The sequence below is a fragment of the Esox lucius genome, chromosome 19 (genome assembly GCF_011004845.1).
Source record: "Esox lucius isolate fEsoLuc1 chromosome 19, fEsoLuc1.pri, whole genome shotgun sequence".
In the NCBI taxonomy this organism is placed as follows: Eukaryota; Metazoa; Chordata; class Actinopteri; order Esociformes; family Esocidae; genus Esox; species Esox lucius.
Window position 1 is genome coordinate 46,021,168 of NC_047587.1, and position 26,201 is coordinate 46,047,368.

A 26,201-nucleotide genomic window follows, 5' to 3' on the forward strand; every position below is an offset into this window, starting at 1 on the left:
AGGAGCAAACAACAGTAGTGTTGAATTTCAGTGGCTAGGAAAAACTCCCTAAGAAGGCCGAATTTTAGGAAGAAACCTAGAGAGGACCCAGGCTCAGAGGGGTGACCAGTCCTCTTCTCTTCTAAATCCAGAGTCTATTTAAAATTAGACTAGGTCAGAAGTATGACAGGGACAGCAACGGGCCCCCCAAACCAGGTACAAACCAGGCACTCCGCACTGTCTGTGCGAACTGCGAAAAAGATGTCTTGTTTGCTTTTCGTCAATAGGGGAATTGGGCTCCTATGTCTCCTCGTACAGCCTGTATTGTAGGTAGGGGAGATTCGGTCCCTGTGGGTTAGCAGTGCGACGTCCTCGGATTGAATTCCGGCGACACGGGGGGAGCGAACCCTGTTGCCGACAGCTACCCGGTGGGGTGAGGTTAACCGTTACGTATCCGTGTTGTGGGGCACGACCACTTGTTACACTCAGGGGCCCTCACAGATTTTATCAGGCTTTATAATTTAGGATTGTATACGAGAATAATGTCCTAAATTTAATTAGAGTGATAGATTGTAAATTGGTACAATGATTCTTCTCGAGTTTGGCTTAAAGGACAACTGTGAGGTGGGCTGAGATGAGATGGATCTCTCACACACACACACACAGACTGTCCTACAGCTACGAGTGGACTCTACCCTGGGGTGCCGCATGTCTACAGTAATGCCTGGTTCCTGACAGCTGGACTAATTCTAGTCCTGACGATTCTGCCATGAGTTGGGGAAGGCAACCTTCAACTGAGAGGATGGGGGCTAAGGAAAGCTCCGGTTTTGGATAACGTTTACTGAGGCGCGGAAGACCAACTGCACGACATCATGACAGGCTGGTTGGATCCCTACCAGGTACATCTCATCTGCAGTCCAGGTAGCTGAGAGAGGAACCTGGGGTCGACGACACGCTAAAGGAGGGCTTCAGTGAATTGAAGTCACTGAGGAAAAAAGTTAATTTTCTGGTCACATCACTTCCGACCCGGCCTGCAGCTGTAGAATCCTTAGCTAAAACTGGTCACCTTGGCATTCACAAAGGAGAACACACAGATTCTTCTGACCTGGTTGATAAAGCAGCTAGAATGAAGACAACTAGAGCTGTGTCATGGTAACCTGCATTTGAGCTATGAATGACAACTTTCACGTTCTGTTACACTGGCCTGCCAAGAAATGGTTCATAACTGACTGTCTGACATTTGGAGGAGCAGAACATTTGTGATGACTTTGGAAGTACATCTCATTGGAACCATGAGAGATCTTGTGAATCAAGTAATTGGCATGAGAGGACTTTGTAACAGTGACAAATAGAAGGATGTATTCAGTGATAGGTGTTTACACACCCATGTGTCGATGATACATACCCCATACTGTCAATATATGTGTCACTTTAATTAATTTCCTTTGACCAATGATTTTGACATAAAAGGTTTTTGCTGTACTTTGTTATAATTCTGTATAATGAAAATGTGTGAACTTGGAGTTAATACAAAGGTAATGGTCTAGAAACATGTAAATGAGGATACAGACATTTCAGATATGTTCTGTTCTCTAATTATTAGGGTAATGATATCGACAGGGTCATGTTGTTAAAGAGTATTGTTTTGTTGCAGGTTACATCCTAATGAGTAAACTGTTTAAGGATTGATACCAAGGGTTGATTTGGTATCAAGAGGATGGATTGTTGTGGAAATTCTTGAACTGATGTATACTTGGTCCAATACATGTTTAAATGGGTTACTAGTTAAAGGACTGAGTCCCCGTGTTTGGATAAGAAAAGGTATGTGTTAGAGAGGGATCTGATATTTGCCTAGGGGGCATCCTTGACCGGCACCAGCGGATTAGAGGGTTACTCGTAAATCGGTGAATCTGTATCCTTTAGTGTCTATCTGTTGTTTGTCCAGACATTGTGACTCCTCAAGAGTTGAAAAGGTTACCCATGTGGGGGAGGACAGCCTGTCCCTTGTGTGAAGTCCAGGATATGTGATGGAACAAGGGGAATGTGTTTTATTGACAAGACAGATGGGCAGCAACTTACCACACCCCTTTTTCCTCTATAAAGACGAACTGTTCATGTATTAAGTTCTCCTCGGATGATTATGTCTGTAAGCGTTTGACGTGTCTCTCTATATGCAAATAAATCAACTTAAATTGTGCAAGAGAATTTCCACAACACCCTCCAAAGATTTTCTATTGGGTTCAGGTCTGGAGACTGGCTAGGCCACTCCAGGACCTTGAGATGCTTCTTACGGAGCCACTTTTTAGTTGCCCTGACTGTGTGTTTCGGGTTGTTTTCATGCTGGAAGACCTAGCCACGAACCATCTTCAATGCTCTTACTGAGGGAAGGAGGTTGTTGGCCAAGATCTCGCAAAACATTGCCCCATCCATCCTCCCCTCAATATGGTGCAGTCGTCCTGTCCCCTTTGCAGAAAAGCATCCCCAAAGAATGATGTTTCCACCTCCATGCTTCATGGTTGGGATGGTGTTCTTGGGGTTGTACTCATCCTTTTAATCCTTTTAATTTTAATCCATGACAGCGTAGTGTGTTACTAATGGTTTTCTTTGAGACTGTGGTCCCACCTCTCTTCAGGTCATTGACCAGGTCCTGCCGTGTAGTTCTGGGCTGATCCCTCACCTTCCTCATGATCATTGATGCCCCACGAGGTGAGATCTTGCATGGAGCCCCAGACTGAGGGATATTGACCGTCATCTTGAACTTCTTCCATTTTCTAATAATTGCTCCAACAGTTGTTGCTTTCTCACCAAGCTGCTTGCTTATTGTCCTGTAGCCCAATTTTATCCCTGATGTCCTTACACAGCTCTCTGGTCTTGGCCATTGTGGAGAGGTTGGAGTCTGTTTGATTGTGTGTGTGGTCAGGTGTCTTTTATACAGGCAACAATTTCAAACAGGTGCAGTTAATACAGGTAATGAGAGGAGAACAGGAGGGCTTCTTAAAGAAAAACTAACAGGTCTGTTAGAGCTGGAATTCTTACTGGTTGGTAGGTGATCAAATACTTATGTCATGCAATAAAATGCAAGTTATTATAAAAAAAATCATACAATGTGATCTTCTGGATTTTTGTTTTAGATTCCGTCTCTAACAGTTGAAGTATACCTATGATAAAAAGTACACACCTCTACATGCTTTGTAAGTGGGAAAACCTGCAAAATCGGCAGCGTATCAGTTTCAAGGTGTTACGCTGCTATATTATTGTGCTGGGGTATTATTGTGCTGGGGTATATCTCAGTCTCCTCCAGTTCTAAATTTTAGGAGGAGATGAGGTCCTGGTCCACACCTGCGGAGTACCTGGTTTGGGGGGCACCGTTGCTGTCCCTGTCCTTGTCCACCTGGTCATACTTTTGACCTAGTCTAAAATCAAATAGACTCTGGATTTAGCCCAGATAAATTTATATTATTCCAATTGGACTCTTAATATCTCACAATATCTCAATTTCTTTCACAGCCAGAAGAGGACTGGTCACCCCTCTGAGCCTGGGTCCTCTCTAGGTTTCTTCCTAAAATTCAGCCTTCTTAGGGAGTTTTTCCTAGCCACTGAAATCCAACACTACTGTTGTTTGCTCCTTGGGGTTTAAGGCCGGGTGTCTCTGTAAAGCACTTTGTGACAACTGCTGTTGTAAAAAGGGCTTTATAAATAAATTTGATTGATTGATTGTATCAAATACTTGTTCTCCCCGCTGTATGTCTTCTTTTTTTAAATCTCATCTATCATGTCTTTGAGCTTTATGCCGCTGGGCCCACGGTTGTTGACAATTTGTAGTACTAGCTCTAGTGATTCATCAATTAAAAGCTCTGCATTACTCTGCATAACGCTTTCAAGTAATTGTCCAAACATTAATGCATTCATCCACTCTCATGGTCACATGTACCGAGGAGATCAGAAATTCACCAAATATTCTGTCAAATCTGTACACAAATCCATAGACACTCACCAGGACCATGTACAAAGTCTGAAAATCCAACAATCAATGTATCCGAGCCTTCCATAATGACTGCATAAAAGGTTCCAAAATCATCAACTGCATCAAAATCATTATTTTGAAAATGTACCGAACTTTATAATTCAACATGACCAAATTGATTGCTTTGTGTTACCCTTATATAGTGGTGATCACCACTGCTTTGCGATAAAGATCTTTCTCAACCTTTTGAAAGCCATGGTGCTGTAACGAGATTGCGTCAGAGCGTTTGTAGGTGAGTCAACTAGACCACCCAAAAAATGGGGGCTGCTAACCCCAGCTAACAATTCTTGCATCTGCGGAATGATTTCTGGATCGCTGTGCAGCAGCAGAAAATGCTTGGTCACAGAGAGTGCGGCGCTTAGTAAAGGGGACGGTGAGAATCATGGTTTCAGATGAACTGAGGTTACGTGCAGGGGTATTATGGTGGAGAACATCTGCTAGATAGGGAGGAGCTAGGTCATGGGGTGCCTTAAAAGTGAGGAGAAGGACTTTAAAGATGATTATGTTCTATGGGGAGCCAGTGAAGTTTTTCAAGAGTTGGTGTGATATGGTCCCAGCGTTTTAAGAAGTCCCCTTCACAAAAAATTGCTTTGAATTGTGTTGCAATTACAAGTGGCACCAAACACCACTATTGAACTTAAAGAAGTTGAAACTTCTGGTCCATCTGGTAGAAACTCCGTTCTCGTTAGTTATCCCGTATTTATGTGAAATCATGTAATTTTTCTTTATCTATTTAGAACAAACTCAGCCTCTTACATACATTAGTCAGAGTTTAACACCACCATTAAGCTGTTCAATACAGCATTTAATTACACACAGTCAATAATACAGAATTCAAAATCTGAATTCACAACTAGCTACAAAATATTAGAAGAGCGTAACACAACTTACCTGGAAGTCTCACATCCACAAACACTCATGCACATGCTAGCGCGCATAAACAAACACACATGCGCACACACACACATTTATGAACTCACCCATACGGAATTAAATATATTTTTGCAATGCAAAATGTGTGTAGAATGTATGATGAATATATGTGTAATACATTCAACTTGATTCAAAATACATTTCTGGCATCAAAATGTATTTCACCTTTAATCTGAAATGTATTTAAAAACATATACAAACATTTAACTTTATTCAAAATACATTTCAGGTATCAAACTGTGTTTCACCTTTTATTCTGAAATGTATTTGAAAATGAATAAATACATTGAAACTTTGTCCAAATGTATTTCCCCTTAAATAATCTCATTACAATACATATTTTGTATAGAAAATACTGTAGCGTCTGTGGGGCAGTGTCTCAAAACTGCGACTTTCGGCTCCCCAGGCGGGCACACTACCCACTACTCCAAATAGGGATATCCAATTTGGAGGGGCGAGTAGTGGCCTTACCAAGGTCGCTACAATACATTACAAAATGAATTTTTTAGATCCTGTGAAAGTAAAAAGATTAAATGTAATTACCGACGTATTGCTGATATAACATACTATAGCGACCTTGGTAAGGCCCCTCTAAAAGCGGTAACCTTGTTTGGAGTAGTGGTTAGTGTGCCTGACTGGGGAGCATAAGGTAGTGGATTTGAAACACAACCTGCCAAATGTTACATTACATTTAAAAAATGTATTAAATAAATGTTTTATGAATATATTTAAGCAGACAGTTTCAAACATTTTTACTTATATTTACCAAATATATTCAGGAATATATTTCCAAATGTGTTCGGAAATATATTTAAAATACATTTATTTTTTGTATGGGCACAACACATCATAATATCCGTTGCCTGTTAAACATTTCTAACCCAGTGCAGAAAACAAATTCATTTATTTTCTGCATTTTGTAGAACATGAGTCTATAGATGCTTTGTTTCCCTGAAATACCGTTCTTAAGCTGTCAGCAAATCAGTGCTGTTCATGCAAATTTAAACTCAAGCTTTTGTGTAAGTATTTAACTTTTTGCCAAACATGGCAAGTCAAAGGTCCATACTGACTTAATATACCCATATTTTATTCACAAATTGTCATTGCTCATATAAATGTACGTCACAATGTCGGTGGTTCTTATTTTAGTAGGACTGTCAAAATGAACGTGTTAACGCATGCGAGTAATAAAAAAATTATGTGAATTTTTTGTCACCGTAAATGCATTTTTTTTTTTTCAGCCTCAGAACCATAGTTACTGCTTGACTTGAGCAGCTACAACTTTCCAGAAAGAGGGGATGGTGGGTGTTTTAAACAGAATACTAAAATAATTGTTATCCTGCATTTCCAGTACCAGGGGAACACCGGTGATTTATGCTAATGTTGGCTCTACACTTTCCTGTTTCAACTATACATTTGGTACCAAGGTATAATGGAAAATAAAAGGCGATGAAAAATAAAAGGCGATATTTTTCTCGTAGTAAAATAAAATATACAATAACGCCATACTCAGTTTGTTTATAATACGGCATTTGAACTTGAGTAATGAGACTAATTTCTTCCTCAAACTCCCGCAACATGCTCCTTCTCCACACGCGTGACACTGCAACTGTAAGCCAGTTCATATTCATTATTATGTTTAAGTTGTTTGTCAAAATTATCTACATTTAATACAAGGATTTGGGAGAATTCTGAGGTAATTTTTGTTGTTATAGGTTCTGCAGGCTACGTCTCGGTCTCAGCGCTACATTTCTATTGAGTCAATAGCATCCTGTGTCACATAACAGCAGCAGTAATCTTGTATGTCCCTCCATGTAGTGCTGTGATCCTGCATGCTCTGCTCTCAGTCGAAGTTGAGCGTTTAAAGCTCTGTTTGTCAGATCCTGCCCCACGCCACCTGCACCTCCCTGGGCTTCCCTCTACACTTTTCTCCTGGTTCTAACTGGCTCCCCTAAGCTCAGAGCTACAGAGCCAGGGCTCAACCGAGGTTTAGTGAATGTTCACCCAGGAATAATTTGCCTTCCCTGGGAAAAAACACTGAAAGGTGAAGGGGGCACAGGAGCAGTATATCACACTTATTAGGATTATCTGGAGGGAAATAGTATTTGCTATGTCAGATATAGAGACAGTGGGTGCGAGAATAGTCTATGTGTTTGTGTAATTACAGTGCCCTCCACGATATTGGAACCCTTGAGCAAAATGGTCTGTGAAAAAAATGTCTGTTTATCCTCATGGTCTTTCATTCAAAACATTCACAAAATAAAAATCATGTGCCACATTTATTGACACACCTAGAAATTCTTATAAGTAAAATGTTGGTGGATCTTTGATGTTGTGGGTAGAGGTCTTCACGGGTCCACCAGACCCAAAATCCCGAGATACGACACGGGACCCGAGCTGGTCTGGGTCCAAAATGTGCACGTATCAGCAACCTCTTTATATCTATTTGTAAAAGTACCTATTCTATAGGCATGCATTGAAATCACCTGAACCCTCAGAGTGGTATGGTTCTAGCAGGTATGTAGTTGCGGAAAGTGTGGTATGTTTGGGTATTGTATTCTCTACTGCTTTTGTTCCTTCGTGAGTCACCCTGCCGAAACGGGTGCCTTTTGGGGAACCAAACTCTATTAAGATATTGTTCTGCAATCAGCACCTCAGGGTAAAACCAGAGAAAGAATTATAAAATATTATTTAATTAATTCTTCTCTTCCTTAAGGATATGGCCAATATGTAGGAATAGTCTGACATGCCAGCAAGAATATCCAAATTAATGCCAGCTTTGGATATGGGAAAATGCTGTTAGTATATCTGTCTCCGTAGGCACACACTTCCCTTTGTAATTAAAAATTATTTCAATAATATATTTATGGACTTGCATACAGTGTGAGAATGTTTGGGCTTAGACCTATATTACGCAATACATGCAAGCCAGACCGCAAAGCCTTAAATGCCAAATATTCACAACTAAGCAGAGTTGAACACTTTTTTTTTTAGGCAATTTAATAAATATAAATAAATAAAAGGTTTTGTACTGGTAGGTTATGTCATTTGTTTTAACAAAATTAGCATATTTTGCCAATTTTACTTGAGCTATTGATGGCGCCGGCTGGCTGCTGCATCATTTTGAAGCTTTTTTCTATTTCTACTGTCGGTACTGAACGGATCTTTCGGATCCAGACGGCCATGGGTCTAACATCTAATTATATTTTAATTAATGCAAATCGGGTTGAGTGGGGAAGACGTGGGTTAATTTTGGAACGGAACCAACTTTTTGGACCTGTGAAGGCCTTTAGTTGTGGGTCTACATTTCTGGAAACTGATTATGGTTATATAGTATCATGGACTACATCAAATACCTGCAGATATTAAATCAAAACCAGACGGCCTCTGCCACAAAACTTAAACTGGGCCATGGTTGGATCATCCAGCAGGAAAATGATCCAGAGCTCACATAAAAATCAACACAATAATGGTACACTGACCACAGAATCAAGGTTTTGCCTGACCTAAAACTCTGGGATGAGCTGAAGAGGAGTGTCCACAAACGTAGACACTGGAATCTGAAGGATCTGGAGAGATTGTGTAAGACGGAATGGTCTCAGATCACTAGAAAACCCTTTTGTAATTATGTTGTGCTTTTTAAAGAAGCAATAAAAGTGGCCTTCTTCTAGACTAGAAACAAAGAACTGTCTTGTGAAACTTTCTATTCTTGTTCTGAGAAATAAAAAAGGATATTCAATGTGAGAAATTGCCAGGAAACAGAAGATTTCATACAATACTGTGTACTACTCCCTTCACCAAACAGTGCAAACTAGCTTTAACCAGAATAGAAACGGGAGTGGGAGGCCCCGGTGCACAATTGAACAAGTGGACAACTACATTGGAGTGTCCAGTTTGAGAAAAAGACACCTCAAAGTTTCCAGTCTCAACATTATAGGTGAAGAGGCAACGACTCAGGAATGCCAGCCTTCTAGGCAGAGCTGCACAAAAAAAGCCAGACTGGCCATTAAAAAGAAAAATGTAGATGGGCAAAAGAACACAGACACTGAAAAATATTATGGACAGACTGAGTTTGAGGTTTTCAGATCACACAGAAGAACATTTGTGAGATGCAGACCAATTGAAAAGATGCTGGAGGAGAGTTTCACACCATCTATCATGGTGAAGGCATGTGATGGTCTGGGGGTGCTTTGGTGATGGCGAGGTGGCAGATTTGTACAGGGTAAAAGGGATCATGAAGATAGAAGGCAATCACTACTCCATTTTGCAACGCCATGCCATACCCTGGGGACGGTGCTTTATTGGAGACAATTACCTCCTACAACAGGACAATGACCCAATGCCCAGCTCCAAACTATGTAAGAACTATTTATTAAAGAAGCAGTCAGGTGGTATTTTGTCTATAATGGAAAGGCCAGCATAGACACCGGGTCTCAACCCTACTGAGCTGTTGTGGGAGCAGCTTGACCATATGGTATGTAAAAAGTATCCATCAAGCCAATCCAACTTGTGGAAAGCATGGAGTGAAATCTCTTCAGATTACTTGAACACATTCACAAATTCAATTGCTGAAAAGTTTGAAGGACACATTATTATTTTAATTAAAAATCAATATTTCTTTTCAATGAATATATTTCCTATTCATTTTGCTATATTTTCTATTCAAACTAATTTAATGTATGTTCTCATGGAAAACAAGGACATATCTAGGTGAACTCATACGTTTTGCTCATATTGACCAAGAGTACCAATATTAGTGGAGGGCAATGTATGATTGCATGACTTTAGTTCTTCCCTGAGAATAATTCATTTTGTGACCTGCGCAGGGGGGCCAAGTATGGTCTGTAGATGCAGTTATTTTGAGTCAATAAAAAATATGTAGTTTTATCACAAAAAAGTCCACCCATGCCTCCATAAATGTTTACAGGAATATTTAAAAAGAGTGTAATTAAAATCAGAGTGCATGCATCATCCACTTACTTAGAATGCATTACATGCAATCAGCCATCAGCAGAATTTCCTCTAATTTCACCCCAGACCAAAGACAAGAGTGAATAGAAGAGAGCTAACTACTGAAGAAGAGGTACATACTGTATTTTCAATTAGCCTGATAGAAGTGCCAAAGCTGAATTTAGCTCAAAACTGTCTTTAGCCAAATATTATCATGCCCAATCCCATATTACACTAGAGCTAACTGGAGTGACTTTCTGCCAAGGATACATACAAACATTACATAAATATAGATTAACCAAGTCATAAATATATTTTGTTTGATCTCATCCAAGATTGTTTAGCAGTGCTAACAATGACTTTTCACTCCTGATAACAGTCAAATATAGTATAGTAGGATACGTACATATTTGGATGGCACAGGACGAACATAGGTTTTGTTAATAGATTTACAATAAATATGTAGGACATTGAGAATGTGTAATCAAATTCATTCTCTGTTGATGTATTACAACTGTTGATACATTAACATTGATACATTTACATTGAAATTATTTAGCAGACACTTATCAACAGTTTTATCATTTGGAATTTTCAACCAATGTTTGGTTCATTACCACATCTGATATTAAAGGTACATTTGAGTTATTTAGCATAAGGGTTTCCAACCTAGGTGGCACCCCGCAAAATGGGGCATGGAGCTCTGGGCTTTACCTGATTTCAGGGTAAAACTTTTTTTATCCACTTCAGAGTGGGGATATGGGTAATTACACACATTCATTCATTTTAATGTCATTAATTTAAAGATGCATTCCAGGATTTTGGCTACTTGTTGTAAAAGTGGTGCAGTTGAGCCAAAATGGGTTCCCAAAATTGGTACACTATGTCATGTATGTGCCAATATGTTCTCAATGTCAGCAAAACAATTCACATATACACTTGGAATTGCATGGCTAACTGAGTTATGATAATTATTTTATTCATAATTCATCCCAAAGTGGGAGGTTTTAAAAAATAAATTGTTCAAACTGTATCTTTAATTGGTTGAAAAACATACAACACAAACTGAAAGGACACATTCTCATTTGGTTTCAGATTGTGGAAGCTAGCCGCATCACAGCAAAACCAGAAAACATTCAAACCCAGCCTCTCTTTATAGTGTACACGTTATTTTCACTTTAACATTTGGTCAACACTATTTTGGGGTATTTAAAAAAAAATGTGATTGAAAGAGATGCAAGCAAACTATTCTGCAATTGAAAAATAGAGTAAGATGCAGTCCATTGGATGAAACAGTTAATTGATGAGAGAATTAATTGCAGATGTAAGTAAAGATTTGCGTATATAGACCAGCATTAATAACAGTGACGTTCATCTAGGATAGCGCAATTGCAACATTTGAACTTCACAGTGAATCTGAACATTGTTGCTGACCAGGTGCATATTCACTCACCTAAAGGATTATTAGGAACACCTGTTACATTTCTCATTAATGCAATTATCTAATCAACCAATCACATGGCAGTTGCTTCAATGCATTTAGGGGTGTGGTCCTGGTCAAGACAATCTCCTGAACTCCAAACTGAATGTCAGAATGGGAAAGAAAGGTGATTTAAGCAATTTTGAGCGTAGCATGGTTGTTGGCGCCAGACGGGCCGGTCTGAGTATTTCACAATCAGCTCAGTTACTGGGATTTTCACGCACAACCATTTCTAGGGTATACAAAGAATGGTGTGAAAAGGGAAAAACATCCAGTATGCGGCAGTCCTGTGGGCGAAAATGCCTTGTTGATGCTAGAGGTCAGAGGAGAATGGGCCGACTGATTCAAGCAGATAGAAGAGCAACTTTGACTGAAATAACCACTCGTTACAACTGAGGTATGTAGCAAAGCATTTGTGAAGCCACAACACGCACAACCTTGAGGCGTATGGGTTACAACAGCAGAAGACCCCACCGGGTACCACTCATCTCCACTACAAATAGGAAAAAGAGGCTACAATTTGCACGAGCTCACCAAAATTGGACTGTTGAAGACCGGAAGAATGTTGCCTGGTCTGATGAGTTTCGATGACATTCAGATGGAGAGTCAGAATTTGGCGTAAACAGAATGAGAACATGGATTTATCATGCCTTGTTACCACTGTGCAGGCTGGTGGTGGTGGTGTAATGGTGTGGGGGATGTTTTCTTGGCACACTTTAGGCCCCTTAGTGCCAGTTGGGCATTGTTTAAATGCCACGGCCTACCTGAGCATTGTTTCTGACCATGTCCATCCCTTTATGACCACCATGTACCCATCCTCTGATGGCTACTTCCAGCAGGATAATGCACCATGTCACATAGCTCGAATCATTTCAAATTGGTTTCTTGAACATGACAATGAGTTTACTGTACTGAAATGGCCCCCACAGTCACCAGATCTCAACCCAATAGAGCATCTTTGGGATGTGGTGGAACAGGAGCTTCGTGCCCTGGATGTGCATCCCACAAATCTCCATCAACTGCAAGATGCTATCCTATCAATATGGGCCAACATTTCTAAAGAATGCTTTCAGTCCCTTGTTGAATCAATGCCACGTAGAATTAAGGCAGTTCTGAAGGCGAAAGGGGGTCAAACACAGTATTAGGATGGCGTTCCTAATAATCCTTTAGGTGTGTGTATGTACCATTTGTAAAGAAAACATGAGTGAGCAGGTAAAACACGTCTTTTATTTCTTATGGGATTCACATTCAACTGTAGGTCATAACAGAATGGCACAATCAGAAAACAAAGAATGGCAACAAAGAAAAAATTAACTTAACCGTGTTTAAAATTCGGCATAGCCTTAGTTCTTAATACTGTGTATTGCCCCCTTTAGCATCACTGACAGCATGCAGTCTTTTGTAATGGTTGTCTATGAGGCCCCGAATTCTTGCAGGTGGTTGAGCTGCCTATTCTTGGCAAAATGCCTCCAGGTCATGCAAAGTCTTTGGTGATCTTGCATGAGCCGCACGTTTGAGATATCCCCAGAGTGGCTCGATGATATTAAGGTCAGGAGACTGTGATGGCCACTCCTGAACCTTCAATTATTTCTGTTGTAACCACTGGAGGGTCAACTTGGCCTTGTGCTTAGGGTCATTGTCGTGCTGGAATGTCCCAGAGCATCCCATGTGCAGCTTTCGTGCAGAAGAATGCTAATTGTCTGCCAGTATTTTCTGATTACATTCTGATTTCATCTTGCCATCAATTTTCACAAGATTCCCCATGCCTTTTGAGCTCACACACCCCCAAAACATCAATGAGCCACCACCATGCTTCACAGTGGGGATGGTATTTTGTTTACTATAGGCCTTGTTGACCCCTCTCCAAACATAGTGATTATGGTTGTGACCATAAAGCTCTATTTTGGTCTCGTCATTCCAAATCACAGTGTGCCAGAAGCTGTGAGGTGTGTCAAGGTGTTGTCGGGCATTTAATAACCTGGCTTTTTTGTGGCAACTCAAACATGCAGCTCATTTTTGTTCAAGTATCGTCGTATTGTGCTCCTTGAACCAACCACACTGTCTTTTTCCAGAGCAGCCTGTATTTCTCCTGAGGTTACCTGTGGGTTTTTCTTTGTATCCCAAACAATTCTTATGGCAGTTTGGCTTAAATCTTTCTTGGTCTACCTGACCTTGGCTTGGTATCAAGAGATCACAGAATTTAAAGGTGTAAAGTTCCGTTACCTTGTTATGCAAGTCTTTTTACAGTTCTTTTCTGCTCCCCATGGCTCGGTATCTAGCCTGCTCAGTGCATCCATGTGAGTGCTAACAAACTCATTGACTATTTATACACAGACACTTATTGCAAATTAAAAAGCCACAGGTGTGGGAAATTCACCTTTGTCATTTTCACCTGTGTGTGTCGCCTTGTGTGTCTGTAACAAGGCCAAACATTCAAGGGGTATGTAAGCTTTTGATCAGGGCCATTTGGGTGATTTCTGTTATCATTGTGATTGAAAAAACAGCCAAACCACAATGTGATAATAAATGGCTTAATTTGATCTTAAATAAAAAAAAAAATTGCATGATAAGTTATATTTCCAAAATCAAAGCAACTAAATTATAAAAATAATTTCTCCAACTTTATTGTAAATTTTTTGAGTAAGTGCAACAAATAAGTAACACAAAATGAAAATTTTATTTCTGGTGACCAAAAATATTCAGTGACCAATATAGCCACCCTTCTTTTAAATAACTGCAATGAGCCTTCCATCCATGCAGTCCGTCAGTTTTGTTAGATTCTGTCCATTTTTGATCCATGAAGAAAAATGTATGCAAACGGTAGTCAGGGGGAATCTTTATTTAGCATGAGTCCCAAGATGTTGATCATCCATAGTTCTTACCTGTTCTCCAATAATTACAAAGTTAACACCTTTTATACACATATTAGGTGGTCAGTAAGTGTAGCCAACCATTACACAGAATATTATCCTCCATAAGTTTGTTCTAAATGGTACGCTTGTATGGTATGTTCCAACCTCCCCTATGGTCCATGGGTCTATCAATAGATTCTATGACAGTCATATGGACACTTCCTGGCAGGAGGTGTAGGCAGGGTGTATGGGGCCTATCAGTAATGGCCACCACATCTTATCTATTGTCTGTTGTTCAGCGTTTGTCGGCAGATATGCGTTGTGTTAAGTTTCTCATGCCCATTCCCTCTCAGTTTCTTTCAGCCTTCCAAATGCTGTTCATAGAAGTGTATTCTCTTCCCTGACTGTAAATCTCACATTTGAGAAGGGTCCACAAGTTTTCAATAGGATTTTAGTCAGGCAAGGAACAGGGCCAGGTCATTATTCTGGCATCTTTGAGGCCCTTGTTGCTAGCCAAGCAATGGAGTACTTGGATGCATTTGATGGAGCATTGTCCTGCATAAAGATCATGGTCTTCTTGATTGCTGAGGACTTCTGCCTGTACCACTGCTTGAAGAAAGTTTCTTCCAGAAACTGGCAGTAGATATACTCTGAGTTGAGTTTCAGTCCATCTTCAACCCAAAAAGGTCCAACTACCTCATCCTTAATGATAGCAGCCCATACCAGTACCCCTTCTCCACCTTGCTGGAGGCTGACTCGAAGTAGTGCCCTGTGTTCATTAGCGATGGCCACAGGCCCATCCATCTGGTCCATCAACATTCACTCTCATTTCATCTGTCCATAAAACCTTTGAAAAATCTGTCTTCAGGTTTTTCTTTGCCCAATCTATATGCTTCAACGTGTGAATCTTATTCATTGGTGGTCTTTTTTTAGCTTGACCTTGTCCATGTCACTGAGCGCTTGACACCTTTTACTTTTGGACCCTCAAGGTAGGTTGCAGTTCTGGAATATGGTGGCACTGGAGGATAATGGGTTCCTGGTATCTTCACGTTTAATTATTCTCAAGTCTTATGCAGTTAATTTGCATCTTTTCTTGTCTATGCATTTTTTTCACCCCAGTTGATTATTCGCAACAAAACTTTGAGTGTCTGGTAGTCACGCCTCAATTGTTTAGCAATTTCAAGAGTGTTTGCATCCATCTGAAAGGCATTTTACAATTTATGACTTTTCAGTGTCAGTTAAGTATCCTTTTTGGCCCATTTTACCTGAGGCCATGAAGCTGCCTAATAACTATGAACACCTTTATATAAGATGTTATTCACTGTTGCCACACCCTCCCTCATTACACAAATGCATATCACCTGAAAATTATTCAATCCAATGAGCAATGAAGTTTATATGGTTTGGAGTTGGAAAATGTGCATAGAAATAATAATACAATCAGAACACTCACTAGCATAATAATTGTGCACACAGTGTATATACTTTGATTGGGTGGGACTCCCTGACTTTTGTAAGGACCAGACGCTGATTGGAGTTTTTATATTGGGCAGAAACTAATATAACATAAAAATCTATGTGGGAAAAAACTATTATCAGTTGTGTTCACAGGACTTGCTAATTATCAAGATACCAAGGGCTAAGTCTGAGTTAGGTCAAACTGCGGTTTACTATAATGCCCAATATTCTTTGAATGCCTTGAAGAATTAAATTAAGTTGACCAGGTGTCTGCCAAGTTGGTTCTTCACACAGAAAAAGTTTGGGTTAAAAATAACCCAACTTGGGTTGTTTTATAACCCAACCGCTGGATCAATATTGCACCAGACCAGCAGTAGTTATTCTGACACAGCAAGATGGGTTGGTCATTTTTAACCTAACAGATGAGTTAAATATTCTACACAAATGCTGGGTCAAATTAGTTACAATTCTGGGTTGATTCAACTACAGTTTTGTTATATAGTGTACCCAAATGCTGGGTAAAATTAACCCATATGCCAGATTAATTCGAACACATTACAGTACAATTTAAGAAAATAAATTGCAATAGACTACCCATAGCTATAAAAGTGTTAAACTACAAACCTAGAACAGAATAGATGCTAGATTTATGAATATATTATGCATTAAACACAATACAAAAAAAAAACAACATAATGGAATCTTTGAAAAAATTTATTATATTACAATAATTAATATCAACAATTAATGTAACAGTGATATGAACTGACTGAACATTCAACAGGCCAACAGTCAACAGGTCTATAGTGAACAAATTGAGTGCGAGTAAGGACCAAATGTCTACCGACTACTATAGTAGAATTAAAATATAAACATTGTGAGGAACATTTTCCTGGTCCTCACTAGAGAAATTATGTTTTGTTTTATGATAGTCTAGTTAGCTTTACAAGTCTAGTTAGCTTTACAAGTTGGAAAAGATTCAGTGCATCTCTAATTCAAAAAATTGAACTGTAATAGTTTACATTTCATTGCACATAATGATGGTTATGGCATATAGCTCACACTGTCAAAGTGTCCATTGATCTAAAACAAACACAAAAAGAGCTTAAGCAAAAATACTAATTCTATTGTATTAACTATTCAGATGTGAAGATAAAAGCCATTTTATTTAGCATCACAAAATATAGAGAAAACAATCCTCCCTCTCCCCCTATACAATTCATATGACGAATTGCATACATGTAAAATTGTCTGTTTTTACTTCACAAGAATATTAGTGGCTGTTCACAGCATAGCCTTCTGGGCACCACTATCAGTATAACAGTCTACAGCAGTGGTTCCAAAACTTTTTATTATATATTTCTTAACCCTTCACTCAAGTGGCCCTTGTCGTTTACCAGGCCACCATTTTAAATAATAATTTGTTCTCATCTATTGTGGGTCACCAACATTATTTAAATAAATGCACATGAATGCATTTAGTCAGACATATCAGGTTATCTCACGGTTTTTACATACTTTAATCAGTCAAACACTGTGTTATGCCTTCACATTTCACATTAAAAGCTTCAGGAAAAACAAGCGCATTCATTTATAGCCAGTTAAAATAATATAGCTAGCAAGGCAACTAACTGACAGCCTGTTGGCTAGTAAACTAGTTAACTGGCGAATCACCTGGCTAGCTTGAAACTTGCTGGCAAATTAGCCTGGCAAACTCAATAAACATGACCATATGCTCATTCATTCATTAATATAATTCAAACCAAACGGATAAACTGTAGGCTTAACAACGTTAGTTACGTTGTTAGCCAAACCAACCAACAAGCCTCGACAATATAAAGATACTACTTTAATAGGTAATGCAACACAGACAATGTGAATTAGACATGTAGTGTACACAAACATTTTATTATTTATTACCAAGATTACTATAGTATATTAGAATATATTTGTGACCATAAAATTAAATGTATTTTGGTAATGTATATCTATAAAAAGTGTTTCAACACCTAAAAGTGATATATTCAATACGTCAATAATTGCATTTCTTCTTTTTACTTTCAAAGGATCTGAAAAATGCATTTTTATATGGGCTTCAAAATACAATTTGTAATGTATTTTCAGTACAAAATACATATTGTATTGAGAGTGTTTTTGACAGTGAAATACATTTGGACAAAACTGAAATGTATTTGAAAATTATGTAAATGTATTTATACATTTTTAAATACATTTCAGAGTAAAAGGTATAATACATTTTGATACATTAAATGTATTTTGAATTAAGCTAAATTTATTCGACATATATTCATCATACACTCACCTAAAGGATTATTAGGAACACCATACTAATTGATGGAGATTTGTGGGATGCACATCCAGGGCACGAAGCTCCCGTTCCACCACATCCCAAAGATGCTCTATTGGGTTGAGATCTGGTGACTGTGGGGGCCATTTCAGTACAGTGAACTCATTGTCATGTTCAAGAGACCAATTTGAAATGATTCGAGCTTTGTGACATGGTGCATTATCCTGCTGGAAGTAGCCATCAGAGGATGGGTACATGGTGGTCATAAAGGGATGGACATGGTCAGAAACAATGCTCAGATAGGCCGTGGCATTTAAACGATGCCCAATTGGCACTAAGGGGCCTAAAGTGTGCCAAGAAAACATCCCCCACACCAATACACCACCACCACCAGCCTGCACAGTGGTAACAAGGCATGATGGATCCATGTTCTCATTCTGTTTACGCCAAATTCTGACTCTACCATCTGAATGTCTCAACAGAAATCGAGACTCATCAGACCAGGCAACATTCTTCCAGTCTTCAACTGTCCAATTTTGGTGAGCTTGTGCAAATTGTAGCCTCTTTTTCCTATTTGTAGTGGAGATGAGTGGTACCCGGTGGGGTCTTCTGCTGTTGTAGCCCATCCACCTCAAGGCTGTGCGTGTTGTGGCTTCACAAATGCTTTGCTGCATACCTCGGTTGTAACGAGTGGTTATTTCAGTCAAAGTTGCTCTTCTATCTGCTTGAATCAGTCGGCCCATTCTCCTCTGACCTCTAGCATCAACAAGGCATTTTCGCCCACAGGACTGCCGCATACTGGATGTTTTTCCCTTTTCACACCATTCTTTGTAAACCCTAGAAATGGTTGTGCGTGAAAATCCCAGTAACTGAGCAGATTGTGAAATACTCAGACCGGCCCGTCTGGCACCAACAACCATGCCACGCTCAAAATTGCTTAAATCACCTTTCTTTCCCATTCTGACATTCAGTTTGGAGTTCAGGTGATTTTCTTGACCAGGACCACACCCCTAAATGCATTGAAGCAATTGCCATGTGATTGGTTGATTAGATAATTGCATTAATGAGAAATTGAACAGGTGTTCCTAATAATCCTTTAGGTGAGTGTATATTCTATTCTACATACATTTTGCATTGCAAAAATATGTTTATTTTCCATATGGTAAATGACATTGACAACAAAAATATTGGAAAGCAGAGATTTTAAAAAGCTTTCAAAAGTCGTTTAAGCCCTATGCGGTCAGCCTATATATAAGGCCTATCCCCTCTATACTATTTTTTGACTGCCAATATAGATGTTAAAATGTGAGAATTATGGCCGTAAAGAACCGCTACCGGACATATGTTTTAAATAGCCATGTAATAGCCTACATTTAAAAAGCAATAAAACACAACAAATGTTTTTATTTTTAGTTAAACAGCAGAATGAACCATTCACAATCTTTGCGAACTGAGCATATATACAGGCTATATAAGCTACACCAGGGCGGTTGCAATTATTACATTTTTTTTATTGCCTGATCGAAATAATTTGAGCCAGATCGCAATTATATTTATAGACAACAATCTTTTTGCACAATATTTTGATTCCAAAATCATGTTTCCAATCTGAATAAGGTGATGAAATAGCTTACTATGCGAATTATATACATTTTCATAAAATGTCGTTTGACAGGGGTAGTCATTGTTGCCATCTGATTCTGGTGGTTATGGGTATACGATAATATTTTTTGAATCATTATTCCAAGAGCAATATAAGAAGTGCAGGGGAAGACTAGGGCTGCAGGATTAATCAAAATCATATTCAAATCACAATTTGAACATGTGCGATTTTGCCATCTTAATCAATCAAAATAATATTTTCTACTGGTGTGCCAACTTTGCTAGGATCATATTTGTATTTGTACACAATGTAGGCCTATTAGGTGTTAATTTTAGAATCCGTTTGCCTATTTAAACATAATTCAGATTATTAGTTTAAAGGTTGGAGTCTGGCAAGCGAACGGCACGATCGTGTCAGTCAACACATCTACAAGCCTTCTTATCCCACATCTTCCCCTATCTTTTGCTATTTTAATACAATAAAGGTTTACAATTCGAATGTCCAGTATGTCTCATATCGGTGAAACAAACTATACAAATAGGGCCTATGCATTGTTCTGATCACGCCTCACTCATCCCAATTTATTAAGAGTTAGTTAGTATTTTTTAAATATCCCAATTCCGTGATGGCTCTATAACTAACAAAAGTAATAGCCACAACCAGGCGTCTAGAATCACAATACATTAATTGAATGTATATGCGGAAAATGTTGATGTACACGCTAACGGCCTACCCATCTACATTGTCATAATGCGCGATCCAAATTACAGATTGGTCTATTTTTTATTTTTTTTTGGTCAATTTGAGATCCGGGGCTATAACCCCGGACACCCAGGCCTAACTATGCCACAACCCAATAAAATTAACACACGCGGGTCAGGGGGATATTAGCTGTGCAGGCACTTCGAACAGTCAGAAACAGTCAGCACTGCTGTTTAGAGTATAGTGTGGAGTAGTGCTTGCTGTTAGGGAGAGGATCAATTAAGAAAATGAACACAGAGGACAATGTGATAGAGACTGATTTGGTGCCGAAAAATTATTATTCTGTTTGGGAATATTTTGAGTTCCAGAGTACGGAAGAGGATTAGTGCCAAGCAATAATAAAAAATAAAACCATCTCGACATTAAAGTCATTATAATGCGAGATTAAACTCGTTAAATTTAGAGAAAAAAGTCTAAATACAATCTTGAGAATAAACTCATTAAATATCGAGAATAAATCTGTTGTGTTTCGAGAAAGTTTTTTCTCCAAACACAACAAATTTATTCTCAAGATTGTATTTAGACTTTTTTCTAAAAATGTAACGCGTGTTGACGCAATCTACCTGATCTGTCAGGATTCCTGTGTGGACCCAGAAGCAGACAGGAAACTGAGATGGTTAAGAGTGTTTATTGAAAAAAACTGGAAGTGGGAGGAAGGTGCTGGGGGGTGGGCCGAGTGGCTGTGGGTTGGCTTGGAATCCAGGTGCGGGGTGGCTCCGAGGTCCAGGGCGGGCAAACAGGTGCGTGCAGTTGTCGGGTTTGTCTAGGCAGGGGAAAAAGCAGGGTTACAGGTAGGTAATCGGAAAACACTGCGAAGGTTTAGCTGGTGTGCAAAGCTCAAAATATGGTTGGGACTTAACGATCTTGCAGGGGCTGGAAGTCAGGTCCTCTCCTAAATGCTGTGGTGGATTGCAGACCAGGAACAAGTGCGGGAGTGGATGTTGACCGTCAGGTGGGGCAACACCCTGCCCCTGCCTCATTGCCCAGACAAACAGAACACAACACAAGGACAGATATGGAACAGACGCACCAGGCACACATACCAACAAGCAATGACGGAAACAACATGTACAGCCCCCACAGCCCATGACGCTCAGAGTCCAGAATCCGGTGCACTGTGTATGCAGGGGAGCCATCGACGATCCGAGGAGGGGGCGGACGCGGAGGGAGAAGAGGAATGAGGAGAACAGGCTTCAGGCAGGACACGTGAAAGGCAGGGTGGACCCTGAGGGTCGGAGGCAGTCTCAACCGGACCACAGCGGAATTGATGAACCGGTCTATGGCTAACAGCTTACGGGACTCGGTCCGCAGGGGCAGATCATTAGTGGAGAGCCACACCTTGTCCCCCACGGTGTAGGCGTGTGACGCAGGTCGGCTTGGTACCGGTAGCGGACAGAAGTCCGGAGCAGAGCTAAACACAGTCTTAAAGGTTTTTAATATTAGGCCTACATTTATTTGTGAAATCTCTGGAACCTGAAATATTCCCAAACAGCAGATCAATGAATCAATCAAATGTATTTATAAAGCCCTTTTTACAACAGCAGTTGTCACAAAGTTATTTTACAGAGACACCTGGCCTTAAACCCCAAGGAGCAAACAGTTGTGTTGAATATCAGTGGGCCAAATTTTAGGAAGAAGGCCAAATTTTAGGAAGAAACCTAGAGAGGACCCAGGCTCAGAGGGGTGACCAGTCCTCTTCTGGCTGTGCCGGGTGAGATATTAAGAGTTCAGTTGGAATCATTAATACATTTATCTGGGCTAAATCCAGAGTCTATTTAAAATTAGACTAGGTCAGTATGACCAGATGGACATGGACAGGGACAGCAACGGGTCCACCAAACCAGGTACTCCACAGGCATGGACCAGGACCTCATATCCTCCTAAAGTTTGAAATGGGAGAAGACTGGGAAAATTCAGAAAACGCATTCATCATATCAACAAAGATTTATAGTGGAGAAGGAGAATTTGTGGGGAAGGAGAATTGACTCAATCCCCCAGCACAATAGTATAGCAGCGTAAGACCTAGGAACAGAGACGGGGGGGGAGTCTGGAGACACTGTAGCCCTACCCGGGGGAGGCCCCGGACGGGGCCCAACAGGCAGGAAATCAATCCACCCAAGATTACTTATTTTTGGCACCAAATCATCCCTAGTCTCCCTCATTGTCCTCTGGGTTTATTTTCTTAATCAATCCTCTTCCTCTCCTTAACAGCAAGCCCTATTCCACAGTATTCTTTTGCAGTGTATTCTACACCACATCTTCATGTTTGTGACTGGTTAATTTGCTGTCCAGAGTACCAGCACAGCTAGTATATTTTCCCCCGACCAGCGCATGTTGTTACTTTACTGGGTTGTGGCTATGACTTTCGTTAGTTATAGAGCCATCATGGAATTGGGATGTTTTAAGAACACTCACTTTAACTCACTTTTAATAAATTGGGATGAGTGAGAGGCATGAACAGAACAGCATGTTGTATAGTTTGGCTGGACATTTGAATTGTGCTTGAAGATAGACTGACACAATCCTACCGTTCACTTGCCAGACTCCAACCTTTATACTAATAATCTGGATGTAACAATGTTCTTGTGGTGTAGTGTTGGCAAGGAACCAGGCGCAGGCATATATCGCATTCGTGGGTTTTAGTAAACAACAAACCAAACACGAACAGAAAACAATAACTAATCTACTGAATGAAAATAAAGTGTGCAACAACGCGTCTTAACAGCTAACATTCAAACAGTACATCAACAACACTCACCAACACACGAACAGGCATAACAGCAACAATGATCCACAATGTGGGGAGCAAAGGGGAAACATTTAAACACATACAAATGATGTCAATTGGGACCTGGTGTGAAAGATTGGAGACGTGACAGTCCGGGATGTGTTCGTGTGATATGGGAACTTGAGAATATATGGCACGGTGGCGCTGCTGCTCACTGCACCATGACACTGGAATCGCAATTTCAACATGAAAAAAAGCAGCAATTTTGGCTTTTTATTAGATTTTTGAGCTCAATCAAAATAATATTTTTTACTGGTGCATTATCATATTGTATTTGTATACAATTTATTAGGAGCTGATTTTAGAATCTGTTTTCCTACTTAATTCCGATTATTATTATAAAAGTTGGAGTCTGGCAGCGAACAGCACAATTCGCTTGCCACAATTATGGCTTGCTGTTAAAAAGAGGAAGAGGATCGATTAAGAAAATGAACCAAGAGGAAAATGAGATCATAACAACGTCACTGTATGCTCAGTTCCCAAAGATTGTGAAGAGTTCATTCTGCTGACTAATTTATATTAAAAAAACATTAGGTGTATCATAGAATTTGTGTTTCATTGCTGTTTAAAGTTAGACTATTATACAGTATGGCTATTTAAAACGTGTTTGATAACTATTCTATATGGCTGAAGATTCATGAATTTTAACTGCCATTTTGGCTGATTTGATAAAACAAATTAGTTGATGCAACAAATTAGCGACTGACGCATTTGTCTATTAAATACAGTAAACAATAAATTATTAGCATCTAGCATAAAGTCAATAAACCTTTCATCATATGAACTGGGCATAGGCTAAACATGTGATACAAAGTTGTTTTTGTGTCTTTAGCACGAATGGTTCAAGAGTCATTCTCCGTTATATCCTAACGATGTAAATAAGCAATTATACTGTCACGACACAGGTGTAGTGGAGTGTGTAGAAAAACTTCGAGCCAAACGCAGGGAGGTGATAAACAAAACTTGTATTCTTGAATGTTCAAAATCAAAGGCACGCTATAACACGGCGCTCAAACACTCAAACAAGTGCCTATCTCCACATATAAAAGACATAAAACAATACCACACAAAGACACCCAGAAACACAGGAACTAATATAGGCAACCTAATGAGGGAATGGACACCAGGTGCGTGCAATAACAAGACATGACAGTGCCGTGGGAGGAGGAGCGGCGTGACTAAAGGGCCGGCGATGACACACGCCGAATACCATGTCGGTGGGGGTGGCGCGTGTCCTCCACGCGTGTCCTCGTTACATATACAGTCAGTTGTTTATAAACATGTAATATAATTATTATTTAGGATAGCCTCAAACTTTTAAAGTCTTTATCAAAGGTTGATTGGCCCTATAGCATGAACATTTGCATATATATTAAAAACTATAATCACTAGAAGCACATCTTTTTTTTTTATATCTAGACATCTTTGTGAAGCGTTCCCTATATAGTTTGCGTTCCTATGGGTATCACAGCCTGAGAAAGTTAGACCAAATCTGGATACCATTGCGCATTGCATGTAATGGTTACTTTACCCTATCTGTTTTTAAATGGAATCCTGATCGGCTTATCACAAACGACACTTCTACAATGTCATATCGTCTTGACACAAGACCTGTTGGAAGCAGGAATGCTGGGAATGGGGGGGTGGTCATTTGGAGAGGCCATTGCGCAAGGGCTAGCCATAGCTTACATAACATTGCCAAAGATCATTGTTTTAGTTTTTTCTTTTGCAAGACAGCAACATATTTACAAAGAAAAACATTTTAGAACTTATATTTGAACGTAACCAAGAGGCAGAGGAATGGGAATCTGTCCTAATAAGAAGAAGTATGGGAGAAACCTATAGTTCTGGTTTGCCTTTGGCAAGCACACCTAATAAGAAGTATGGGAGAAACCTATAGTTGTACTTTGCCTTTGGCAAGCACACCTAACTAGACAAGTACATTTCCTGAAGAAAATTTGGTGTGCTTGCTAGTTGTTTTTAAGGAATATTTAGGGTTCCGGAGAGATTAGTCACAAACTAATGTAGGCCTAATATTAAAAACCCTTGAGACGGTGGTTAGAACAACACACAGAATCAACAAACTTATTTGTTAGGTAAAGTGGGACACTACATTATGATTAAAATTAACTATTAGACACATGAGAAAATTGTGTACCGTAAATATAATAACATACAGATATGTTTGTGAGTAGCATAAAGGCAGAATTTTTTAAAATAATAATAAACCTGATCAAATGAATTAGTCCCACTCTTTTTGGCAGAACGCTCTGATATCCTATGGAAATTGACATAATGCTCCCTGCGAACGTTGTACTCCCTGTGGTTGAATGCGAATTAACTCAACAAAGAGAATTAAGTGTAATGTTGATGACTTAGTTGATTAACGTTAATCACATGCAGCAGGACAAAATCAATTTTACCTCTAAACTTAGTATTGCAGTTTTATTAATGAAATTCATTTTTTTTAGGAGAAAAAATGAAACATATCATCTGTCTGAATAAGAAATGTTGCTAATTATTTTATAGAACCATGACAATTAACCAGCTTCCTATGTAATTCATGAGAGGTATCACAGTAATCCATTAGTGAAACGGAAAAAAAAGAAATCCTTGACCAGAGCCGCCCAACCCCCAGGGGCGACTTCTTTGTCACGCATTTTTCATGGATTTGTTGTGATGCCGTGTGTTGTTCTGGCTCCGTCGGTGGCTCTGCCCCCGGAAAACAGTGTACGATCGCTGGCTTATTCTTAGTCTAATACTGCGGGTAATGGAATCGCTGCTGACAAAAAAATTCAGTTTTCCCGGGCCACCGGAATGCCTGCCAATCATTCCCCTCCGAAGACGGCTCGGGCCTTGACTCCGACTCCAGTGGGGAAAACCTGTTGAAAATCTCAGTCAGTTCTAGCAGTGACCCAGGTTTAACTGGTCGACGGCATTTCTTCCTAGTGACCAAGAGAAAGTTCTACAGGAGCTGGGCCCGGGGGGCTAACAACACTGTCGTTTCTTCCTGGTGGCACAGACAGTTTTTTCCATTTCTACACGAACATAACCCTTGCCTGAC

The 26,201-nt window shown here is 39.7% G+C and overlaps 1 protein-coding gene and 1 long non-coding RNA gene across 6 annotated transcripts in view; one reads left to right on the forward strand and one right to left on the reverse strand.

Moving 5' to 3' along the window:
• LOC105008069 (serine/threonine-protein kinase BRSK2) overlaps positions 1 to 26,201 on the forward strand; it is an 864,007-nt gene that overhangs the window by 364,836 nt on the left and 472,970 nt on the right. The gene's annotated exons all lie outside the window — the stretch shown is intronic.
• LOC106024105 lies at positions 21,005 to 23,135 on the reverse strand. Its single transcript, XR_001198114.2, has 3 exons — positions 23,108 to 23,135; positions 21,210 to 21,324; positions 21,005 to 21,112 (listed from the first exon to the last, which is right to left on the reverse strand). It is a non-coding gene; the product is annotated as an uncharacterized LOC106024105 (long non-coding RNA).